This window comes from Mastigoproctus giganteus, chromosome 6 (assembly GCF_048544385.1).
Source record: "Mastigoproctus giganteus isolate SK-2022 chromosome 6, ASM4854438v1, whole genome shotgun sequence".
Lineage (NCBI taxonomy): Eukaryota > Metazoa > Arthropoda > Arachnida > Uropygi > Thelyphonidae > Mastigoproctus > Mastigoproctus giganteus.
In genome coordinates this window covers 61,706,072-61,718,406 of record NC_143580.1, presented here as the reverse complement: position 1 = coordinate 61,718,406, position 12,335 = coordinate 61,706,072, and positions in this window count along the sequence as shown.

Genomic DNA, 12,335 nt, shown 5'->3' with positions numbered 1-12,335 from the left:
ATTTGCCATTTTGATTTACAAGAAGAATTGAATAGAAGTTGTACTGTACTTTAAGTAATGATATCTCCAGCATAATATGAGTCACCACCCAAAAGTTTCCAAACTGTAATAAAAAAAAAAAAACTAAGAAGAAATTAATTTTGCTTGCCTATAATTCCATGGCATCCCTTTTGAAATAATCCCCTTGTAAGGTAATGCACCTTGTTCAAAAATCCTGATATTGCTTAAGCACTTCTGGATTGCTATTAAATCTCCTCCCTTTGAATTTAAATTTTAGTATCAGAAAAGAAAATAAATCATAGAAGCTAGTTCCGAAGGGTACAGAGGATGTGGAGACTAAACCTGTGTTATTCTTGGCCAGAAATGATTACTCCTGGTCATCACTCACAGCACGTGGCACAAATTTTGCCCAGTCCATTGAGTGTTCAGTTTTTCCATCAAAATACATAGCCAGGTTCCATAGGATTTTCAGTAAGTCATCTTTGCTGTGATGTCTGATTTCAGAACTGATCAGTATAAACTCATTCTCTCAAACTTGTCATCCTAGTAAATCACAGAAATCATAAAAGTTACTCGACATGGAGACATAAAATAAGACAAGCAAACTGTTGAGCGGGGTTAAGACAAAACTGCACGCTAGTTATGCACTATCATTAGCTAGAAGCAGAAGTCTGTATTCTCATCTCTGCTGCCACAGCAAGGGGAATCCTAAATATTTTGGGTAGTTCCTCATAATTAACTCTTTATGATTAAACAGCTATTGAAAAATAACTAGTAATTGTTGGAAATTTCTAAACTTATCAAGAATAGGTTCACTTATTGCATATGTTATGTTATGCTATGGAATTAGCTTTAAATAATCTCTCTTGATATGGATATTGCCTTGTTAAGATTACTTTTCAGTTATAATAATTTTGTAAAACATTCTGTATTTGATTTTACATTGGAAACTGCATAGAATTGCCTTTTCAATGTGAATTAATAAGTATGAAATCAGTTCTACTGTAAAGTAATTATTTTAGAGAAGTTTAACAGTAAGTGGTGTTCATTTTTATTTAGCAGCATGTCACAATTTTCACTTTATGGAAGGACTGGCGTTAAGTTAAAAGGGAAGGATGCTTGACCTTTTTCTTCACTTATTCTGTGATATTGCATGGCATGTATTGTATGTTGCAGCCCTGTTAAGTATAAAGGCTTACTTTGGACTATTAAAATTTTGGTATGAAAGTATTTAACTTTTTTTTTTAACTATTAAAGTATTATAAAAAATAATCAGGATACTTCATGCTTTGGAATAAAAAAGAAGTGTTGGTTTGATGCCCACTTTAAGTATGCCACAAGGTTGCATAGAAGTGGGCTGATATGTCATGTGTTTTTGATATTTGAGTCTGACTGTATATCTCAGGTGGAAGATTGTCCCCAGAAGTCATAGCAAACACATTACAGTCAACTGTAAAAGAGGACACATACAAGCATCTGGCATCTTTTAATGTCAAATGCTTGTAAATGTCCAGAATGGTGTTTTAGCATGGCTGGAATGGTGAGGGTGTATGCAAGGGCAGTAGCAAAGTTATACAGAGACATGCAAAGACAGAAAATCAGTGCACAAACTGGTGGTAAACCAGTAATTTATATCTGAGGTGAAAAAATAATGAGGAAAATAATCCATTTCAATAAGGGAACACATCATCAGTAGGAATTTGAATATAATGCATAGGCTTTTGCTCTGTCTGAGATACAACAGTAAACAAACTTGCTATAATTGCTGCCTACTTACACGAGGATGAAATATCCATGGTGGGCTTAAGAAATAAACACTGGAAAACTAAAAAAAGTGGCGAATTCCATTTTCCAGCTACATCATATTGATGGCATGGCTTGATATAATAACATGAAGCCATAGAGCCACTGTACAAGAACAGTGGAGCATGTTTTACTGGAGTCTGGATCCCTTGATTTCCACTGCCTGTGAATACTCAAGCATACTAAAAATATTGTTGCATACCAAATGCACCTTAACATGTTGCTTACTTCTCTTGGAGGTTGGTTACTTGCATTAGATAATGTGACATACCACCATGCTTAACTCTTGTTTAAGGTCTTTGAGGACTGTAATCAGACTTCTCCCTTCTGTAGTGGTTCCCACAGTTACTGTATCTCAATCTAAAGAGTATATGTGAGATCACATTGAAAGGGCCATCCTCTCTACAGAAATTGCAAGTTGCCATCCAACGTGCATGGGCCAATACACCACAAGAAAATTACTAGAAATTAGTGGAATCAGTTTAAGATGGTCAAGGTGAAATGCTGTTGTATTGCTGGCAGAGGGAGTTTCTATATAATACTAGATAGGCATACCTAATAAAGTGGGTAATGACTGAATATGTCATTATTATTTTGGGCCAGAATGAAAAAAAAATGACTAAACTGATACCGATAAAGGAAACATTAAGTAAATAATCATTAGTTAATCATCATGAAAACTATCAATTACTTAAAAATGAAATTTTGGTTTCTATGATAAATTTTGCATCAAATTACATACTTTATCAACGTGATAGGGGGGCAACATAAAGCATAATTTAAAACATTTTATAATTTTGAATGTTGACAATAACAGAAATATATTTGCAATAGCACATAATAGTATATTCATTTAATTTGGTAATAATTTCATAAGAGGTTATTTTTCTGTGGTTTCATAAAAATCTTTTACAGTAGTTGGATGAATTTATTTGCTTTTAATATTTTTATATAGAAAGAAAAGAAGCAAACTTACTGTTTTTCAGTTTGATTTTCATCATAGAAATAGAGCATACGTTATACTGTTTGTCCATTACAAATACTATTTTATTTGGTGCATTTTTAGAGTCATAGGTTATTTTAGAATTTCAGAAATTCTGAAGATAGAGAATTTGGAATAATCTCCTCCAAGACTGTGAAAATTGAACAGACTTTCTTAATTGCAGATCTTTACACAGTAGTAATATATATATATATGTAATGAAATGACAGGAAATTGTGCCATTTCCAATGCAGTTGTATAGATTTCAATTCAAGAGTGTGTGTTTTTATTTTAAAATTGCAGATTTATTTATTAATGAAGAAATAACTATAAACTATGAAATTGAAACTTTTGGAAGAGAAATTAAGGTAGTTGACTGTATTATTTTAATTTTCTGAAATAAATGTCATTTTTTGTGATAACAGTGTCTATTCATCAGTTACTAAAAACTTATTTGCTGTTTAACTGTATTTTGCAATGTATACGAATAGTCTGTACATAACATATGTGGCCAAAACAATTGCCATCTGTGATGGCTGTTATTTTAATATTCCATAAATTTGCTCCAATCCTTAAATTTGCCAAAGCACAATAGCATAAATATAAAATGCAAGTAACATCTTTGAATATTTCCTAGTTTAATTTTTAATTCATATTTCTGAATCAAAGGCCTTGTGATTCAGAAATATGAATTAAAATTTATGAGACCCACCCTTGTGAATATAAGAAGGTGCCATTTATATATACAAGTTGTTCCTAAATAGTGTATACCCACTGTTCCACTTATACCCTTAACATTAAGATATGTTTGAAAATGTTCACCATCAGTATCAATACATTTAGTATCAATAGAGATGAAAATGACACAGTGGATCAACACACTTGGCATGTTTTTGGTGAAATAAATAAATAAATCTTTATTGTGAAGTAGAGTTACAGCACAATATCCCATCACGGCGACGAGCGGCAGGGGTTCACTTCTAGATAAGATAAGTACGGCATACAAATACAAAAGGCTACAAAATACAGCGAACATACAAAAAGGCTATAAAATACCGATCACAAATGCAACAGAAATAGCTATGTTAAACTGTTTCAGCATTCCCAGCTTCCTGGTACATGGTATTCTTTAGAGCAGTGGCTCCCAACCATTGTACCACCACCCTTTTCAAGTTTCCCGAGATTAGGAAAAATTCCATTGAGTTCAATGGCAAGCACTACTTTGGTGTTCCATTAATATTCATCTTTTAACTTAAAAGTGTGACTTGAGTGACAAAAGATTGGGAACTAGTGCTTTAGAGCATCAGATGTGCGCACACTGTTAAGCTTTGAGAAAGTTCCAGAGTATTGTTACCAAATATTGACTTGATTCATGAATCCATATCCAATGAATAAGATGAAAGTAACTTTGTGCATCTTTCTGGTAATGAAACTACTGAACTCTAATCTTTGTCTCACCTCTCCAGAGTTACAATAACTTGTAACGAGGGTTACTGAAACAAATCGAGAAAAGCAAAACAATGAAAATTTTGACCAATGGCTCCAGAGGATATTTATGTATTTATTTATTCAAATAACCGCATTTCAGATGATACATCTACCCTATTACAGTATATAATATGATATTACCAATATCCAATTTTAAGAACATGGAACTAATGCTCATGACAATTAACCATTTCAGGATAAATTACAAATTTTACCTTAAATCGTATATACGAGGAGGTGGCCAACGAGTCGATCGCGGCTTCAATTTCAGTCGATCACGACGAATTTTAAATATACAGTCATCCCTCGATTTGCACGTCAGCTATACTACCAAAATTTTATATTGCGCAGCGGGTTTCATTACCTGCGCGTTATTTTTTTTAAATTTTTTACGAAGCTTCAAAAATAGGAATGAAGAGCAGATTTTGAATTTATTTTTGTGTTTTTTTGCATGATTGAAGATTTCATTGAAGAGAAACACATTTCACCATAATAACGTAAAACCCCACAGAATTCCAGCTGTCGGTATTATTGCAAATGCAATAAGATGGAGTTTACTACCCGTTTATAATTAGATTGCACTAACAGAAAAGCCCAGTAAACCGGAAAGTGCAAATTGTTTCTATAGTTTTATGGTCGTGACCTCCAGAAATAGCTTTAGAGAAATACCACTAAGGCATTCAAAACTGATTCTTATAAGGATATAACCAAACAGAGCAATAAATGGCGGTGTGTTTGTCCGGTTATTTTGGAAACAACTTCCTCATTCGGGAATCCTTCATCAATTATCCTACGTTAGCTGTTCAGACAGAATATTTTTCCGGTTCGGACAACTTGGTGTTTTAATTGGTAAGCATTTCTTTTGCTGATTTAATAACTGGACAGTACTTATGTTAATTTAATACCTTTTGATTTAAATGAATACTACGAAAAAGAGTAAAACGTATCATTTTCATCAAGAGTGGGAACTAGATTACTTTTTTGTAATGGTGAAAGAAAAATGTTGCTGTTTGATTTGCAATGCTTCCGTGACTATATCCAAAAAAGGAAATTTAGAAAGGCACTTCAACGCGCTCCATGGTACATACCAATCGGATTTTCCGCCAAAGTGACCTTAGAAAAAATAAATGAAAAGAACTTAAATCCAGATTATTCGCGCAACAAAATTTCTTCACGTAATTTACAATCTAAAGCAGTAACTGTTGCATCATTTAAAGTGAGTCGCAAAGTCAAAAAAATGCAAATCATTTTCTGATGGTCAATTCATCAACGACGCATTTTCAGAAATAACAGATTGTCTTTTGGAAAAATTTAAGAACAAAAATGAAATTAAAGGTGCCCTTCAAGATCTGCAATTATCTCGAAATACTGGGATACGACGCATCGAAAAAATGAATAAAAATGTAAGCGAACAATTGCGTGCTGATATTGCTTATTGTGTCTTTTTCTTTAAACTGGATGAATCTACAGATGTCAGTGATTACAGCTCAGTTGCTTGTTTTTATTCGTATGGTTTTTGATGATTCTGCCACTAGAGAAGAACTGCTGGGTATGGTTTCGGTAAAAGAAAGAACTAGAGGTCATGATATCTTTAACTCATTCAAACATTTTATTGCAAAAATTAAATTACCACTATTTAAGCTCGTATCAGTAACAACAAATGGAGGTAAAGCAATGACCGGGCATTTTAACGGATTCACCACATGATGAATTCCCAGATTTTTTTTGAGTTACAACTGTATCATCCATCAACAAGTGTTAGCCAGCAAAAGATTAAATTCTAAAAGTGTTATGGACATAGCTTTCAAAATCGTGAATTCCATCAGAGGACAGTCTCTTCAAAGGAGACTTTTCAAATTGCAACTCGATGAAAATGAACCAGATCTGAGATTATACACAGGTGTGAGGTGGCTGAGTCGGAGTAAGCTTCTACAGAGATTTCGAAATTTTCTGAATGAAATTAAAAAAATTGTTGATCAGAGGGAAGATGATTATCAGCAACAAAATACGGAGTGGTTGTGTGATCTGTCTTTTTTGGCAGATTTTACCAGTAAATTAAGTGATCTGAATTTGGAATTACAAAGAAAAAATAAAAATGTGGGTGATACGATTAGTAGCATTTCTGCATATAGATATCAATTTTTGGCAATGGGTAAGAATCTCAAAGAAAAAAAAATTCTATCATTTTGCAAATATATCCTGTTTTTGAATTTAATAGTGAGAAATATGTTTCTGAAATTGAAAATGTGGACGGTTTTGAAACCAGATTCAGTGATTTTAAAACAATTGAAGACATTGTTCAATATATTTTTTATCCATATAATGTCGACTTAGATACGAAACAAATTGCAGAAAAAATCGCTGCGATTTTTCACATGGTGAAAATATTACTTGAAAATGAAATTATTACATTGCGAAACGATGTCTTCCTAAAATCCAGATCATCAGCAAAATACTTTTAAAAATATATTTGCCGAGAAAAGTACCCAAATGTAAAAAAATGCAATGAACTTTTAAATTCCTCTTTTGGTTCCACATATCTATGCGAATCGGCCTTCTCGTATTTCAAACAAACAAAGACGAAGATTCGCTGTACTCTTAAGGACTTGCATACAGAAGATTCTTTATTGGCCTTATCACGGTATATCCCCGATTTTGAAAGCTTGGCAGACGACATGAAGACACAAACTTCGCATAAATTAAAATTTTAAATGCGTATGAATTTAAAATAAGAATTCTGAATTGTATTGAATATTAAAATTTATAAACATTTTTCAATATGTGTTGATTAACCTTTTTAACCATGTGCAATGAAATTCTTGAGATGGTAGATCGTGGCACATTTTGAAGGAAAAAAGTAGATCGCATCACAAATTAAATTGGCCACCCCTGGTATATACAAATAAATATACTGAACATATAAGACAGGATGGATTAGGGTTGTCAGGTTTTTCTAAAAAAAAAAAGATTTTTGTTGATAAAATTCGTTTTAAAAAATACAAGAAAATTCAAATTGTCTGATGTTTTAATTGTACTTATTTTGACATTTTGCCCTTTTTAATAATTGTTTATCCTGTTTTACATACTGAAGGAACTCTTTACATGTAAAAGAAAAATTCATTGCAATCTGCAACCCTGCCTCGATGACTTCTGTTTCTGACATCTGTCCACTTCAATTTCATTAACGAAAACACACTTTCTACTACAGCATTTGAGCCAGGAATATTTAACAAATATCCTACTATTCTACTGATATTGGGTATATTTTCCAGTAACTTCAACCTATTCTCACAAAACTCTTCATACAACTCGTACAGATTTACATATTTTTGGCTTTGAAAAATATCAATTGCCATTTCAAAATCTTTATACTTAATTTCTTCTGCTTCCAGAGAAAAGTTTATTAACTTAGAACACTTATTTTATTATTCTAGGTATTGCGATAGATTTGAATAAAAGTCACAATATCCAACAATATTTTTCTGTTTGCATTGGGGTAACTTTTTCAAAAATTGCTTTGCGGAATTTCAATATTGATCCTGGATTCTTTGATTTTTTTTATTTCTGATCATTGTCATTGATTTGTATGAATCCATAATACTCAAGTCACTTTGGGACAATCATCAATACTTTGTAAATTGCCGGAACAAGGTGCTCCTTACTAAGGTATATATATATACTTTTCCCTCATTGTTATTCTGTTTCTGGCACCCCAGGCAAGAGCCCTGCGTACCATAATCCTGAATAATAAGAAAATTAACGCAAGTCGGCAATTTCATGTACTGTATTTATTTCAAATAAATTATTTGCTTGCTGTGTTGAATGCTTGTAAACGTTAACCAATCAGATGACCAGTGGGACTTCTGAGTACAGTATGTGGAACAGGCGGTTGGATAGGCTTTACGAGTACCACTAAATTACAGAATGGTAATCCCCTTAACTCTTAATTCGTGCTTAGCCCCCAGCCTGGGTAGGGTGTTCGGAAACGCATCCTGAATCTGACCTTCCGCCATTTGGCTATCTAAACCGGGTGCTTTAACCTGGTTTTTTTAAATGTTCCCATCTCCTGGCAGGCCTGAGCTTCACAGGAACCCCCCTTCCCTATCGTCCCCATATCTCTATCTGTTGCCCCCAACCTTCAATCTCTTCCCCTACTCAAACTTTACGTACTGAGTATGTCCATAAAGTAACTTAATTAAATTAGCGCAAAATTTAACCCCTCTCACTTAAACCTATACCCCAATTCGGCTGTAAATTCACCGCAATGCTCTTTTTTTTGTTAATATTGGTCGTTGGCACTGAAATCTTCAGAAAGTAGGTGGCAGGGCCTACCAGAAGACTTAAAAAATCTACTGGGTGCCTGACCTGTCTCCTCGTGGCAAAGTATGGGCAACAGTGGGTCCCACTATGGCCCAACGGCTAAATGGTCAGTAGAACAACAGAACATAACACTACACGACATTCCACTTCTCACACACTTAAATCTCTAGCCTGCACAGAGTACTGAGATACACAGAGTATACAACGTGGATGGGGAAAAGCCCTGGTGCCGTTAGACAGCTAACACACTTTATATTTTAATTCTTGTTTAGTAGCAGCACTAATTGTCTCATTTGCCTGAATGCCAGAGGTGCGAACTGTTAATGCAGTGCGTTCTCAGTTAAGTCTCGCAATCCCTTCGTTATATGGAAATGTTCTTTTCTGCGGAAACTATTTTAAATGTAATTACCAAGAGAAATTCAAAAATATCGCTAAATAGAAAATTTTCCTTTTAAAGAAGTTCGTTAAACAGAGATCCGACTTGTATATGTCAAATATTTTTCTGGCGCCCCCCGTAACTGCCATCCGTAAGCGATGCTTACCTCGCTTACCCACTTGCTTAAAGATGGACCCTTAATATGGAAGCTAAACTGTTGACGCTATATTCCTCCCTGTTATTACATACGGATCCGGGATTTGGTACCATAGAGCAATAATTGTTCGCAATAAATGCAAACTGGAAACAATTCAGCGAAGTATACTGCTTGCCATTACCAGGGCCTGTTGCACAGTAAGTTCTCCGGCCCTACAGGTTCTTGCAGGTGTCCTCCCCCTTGACTTGGAGGTTATCCGTCGAGGATTGCACTACTGCCTGTCGCGGGGAATCCCAGCTACCATCTTTGGACATACCATCGACACCCGCACTGACTGCAAGCAAGAAAAGAAAAAACTAGCTGCCATGCTACTTCAAATCTGGCAGACAAGATGGGAGGAGACGGACAAGGGCCTGATAACTAAGAAATTCATCCCGGATGTCAAACTAGTTTATCCAAAGTCGCCGCCTTGGTTCTCTCCTGGCCTCTACTGTACATATATTATAACTGGACACGGTTCTATAAATCATAAGTTGACTACCTTGGGAATCATCGATAACCCCTACTGTACATGTGGAGAAATTGAAGATTGGGACCATCTTCTTTATAACTGCCCAATTTATAACGATCTTCGAGGAACACTGTACACCAGGCTACAACACATACCTCAAGGACAGGAGCACCTGCTAATTTCTGAAGAACAACATTATAAATCATTAACTGAGTACGCACAGAACCTCTTTTCTAGGCGCAGGACTCTACAACCAACTCAAGCCAGGGATAGAAACCTGTAAAGGACTTACTCAAACTTGAAATAAAAAATCTACTTGACTGTTTTACCAGCATCGACTTGCTAACCCTGGAACATCCAAAGTAGGATTACCTGCTAACTTTCCATATGGTTTGGTAAGCTCCAGTGGTCTTGACCACTCCACCGCAAAATATAAGTCACACTCAGCACTCTCGCTGAGTGGTTTTTCTACCCTTCTGGAGTTATCCCCTCCCCTTTTCTCCTGGTGGGGCATATGCTCCACTGTCAATTTACGGGATGCCCTTACCTACATCCCCTTACTCTTACTTTCATCCCCCATCTTCTTCCATACACCCTGTATTGCCGCACTCTACCTTATTTTTTATTTATTTTTATTATTTATTTACTTATTTTATTTTATTTTTATTTATTTTATTTTATTTTTATTTTTTAATATATTTTTTATTTTTTTAAATTTTTTTTAAAATTTTTTTTTATTTATTATTTATTTTTTATTTTTTTTTATTTTATTTATTTTTTATTTTTATTTTTTTTATTATATATATATATATTTTTTTTTATTATTATTATTTTCTATTATTATTATTATCATCGGTTTTTTTTATTATTATTATATATATTTTTTTTAATTTAATATAATTTTTTTATTTATTTATTATTTTATTTTATTTTATTATTTTTTATTATTTTTATTTTATTTTATTTTTTAATTGGTCTCCGTTCAGAAAGCTCAGGCGACCCTGACGGAGACCTGCCAGAGAATAATGGGCAGCCTGGCTACCTCCTAGTGGTGTGTGCGGGCAACGTGGGGTTCCACCAGGGGCCCTGCGGCCAAATGCCAGGACACACAACAGAACCCAACACAAAACTACACATTCAACACACTACACTTTTCTGGCATTTACAGTGTTCTGTATTTCTTCACAGTGTACATATGGCGCAGATGTGGGAAACCACAGGTGGCGCCCGACCCTAACACTATGCACACTATGTTGACATCAGTATTTTAGGAACAAGCCTTACTGGTTGAAGGAGTGTGACGAAGAGTAATAATCCAACAAATCTTATTTACTTTTCTTTAGGACAACGTGAATATTAAAGTTACCAGGAGAGCATTTTATGAGGAGTTTCTTATTTAAATCGGATGTAGCAAATTTTTTTCCTTTTTTAATTGGTCATGGAAAAATGAAAAATTCGAAGGTTGTTCATTCGTGAAAACACCGTTTATCTTTGCAGTTTTGTTCGCATACACGATTGTTGTAATTTGAGAGTTTTTATCTTGGGAAATTACTCCACTACTCCTACCGCTAGACCAACTAAGCAATGAAAATAGCCTAAAAGGCTTTTCCCGATCCGATAGTTAATACCCTTCAACTTCGGCCGATGAATCGAACCCAGTCATTGCAGTTAGTATGAGAGAGAGAAGTGACACTGCGCTAGACTACTACACTGTGCCACCCAAGAGACCTTTTTGTTAACTTAGAAAATTTTCTTTTAATTTAATGTATAATTCGAATAGATGAAATAAAGGATAAAAGAATTATTATTTTTTAAAACTACTGCAGCATAAAATTGTCTTATCTTGTACCATTCTAGGTTTATCACATGGTTTCGCTAGATTATTTGAGTGCACCGATACCAACTGTCCATTTTTGCGTTGCAGTGAAAAAAGGGAAACATGCACACGCATCAGATGGGCTTTACCAAGAATTTTGATATATTACAAAAAAAAAAAAAAAAAAGAGCGCAATTAAAAGGTTCAGTACATTTCCTTTAGGAGTGGATTTTTCAAAGTCGAAATCGTGAATCCTCTAATGGAGATTCGCAAGTGTTTCACAATGAACGGGCAAGTCGCGTGTATAAGATGACTACTCTTTGAAAGTAAATATTCCAAAGAGACAAATTATCGAATATCGTGCATGCCTTCCTGTCTTTATTGAACTGCAGTGTAAACAACGATTGAAAGTCTTTGTGCGCGGATATTAAGTTTCTTTTCTTTCTTTCTTTCTTTTTTTTTTTTTTTTTTCTTTGCTGTAATTTCGAATCTGTCTTGTAGTTTGTGAGATCTGGCATGTGTCTCCTCTCCCCCCACCCGTCTTTTTTTTATTCATTTTCAAAAGGTCAATATGGCAGCATTAAAATCATAAGAATGTTGCTATTAATTTTCTTACAGTATAAATCAATCGTGATAAATTTTTAGGAATATTGATGAGGAGTAAGTATGTGCCACGCATGTCACAGAACCTGTGGGCATTCTCAATTGTAAATCTTACTTGGGTCTCAATTTTCGGCCTGTGCTTACGCTTGGAGGTTAGTTTGGGATGTTTGTAATGCCTACCGAAGGCGCCACCGATGGTTTCCCACAGCTGCACAATGGTACTTTGTGAACAATTACAGAATCTCTGTAAAAGCCAGAAAAAGTGTGGCGTCTGGGTTG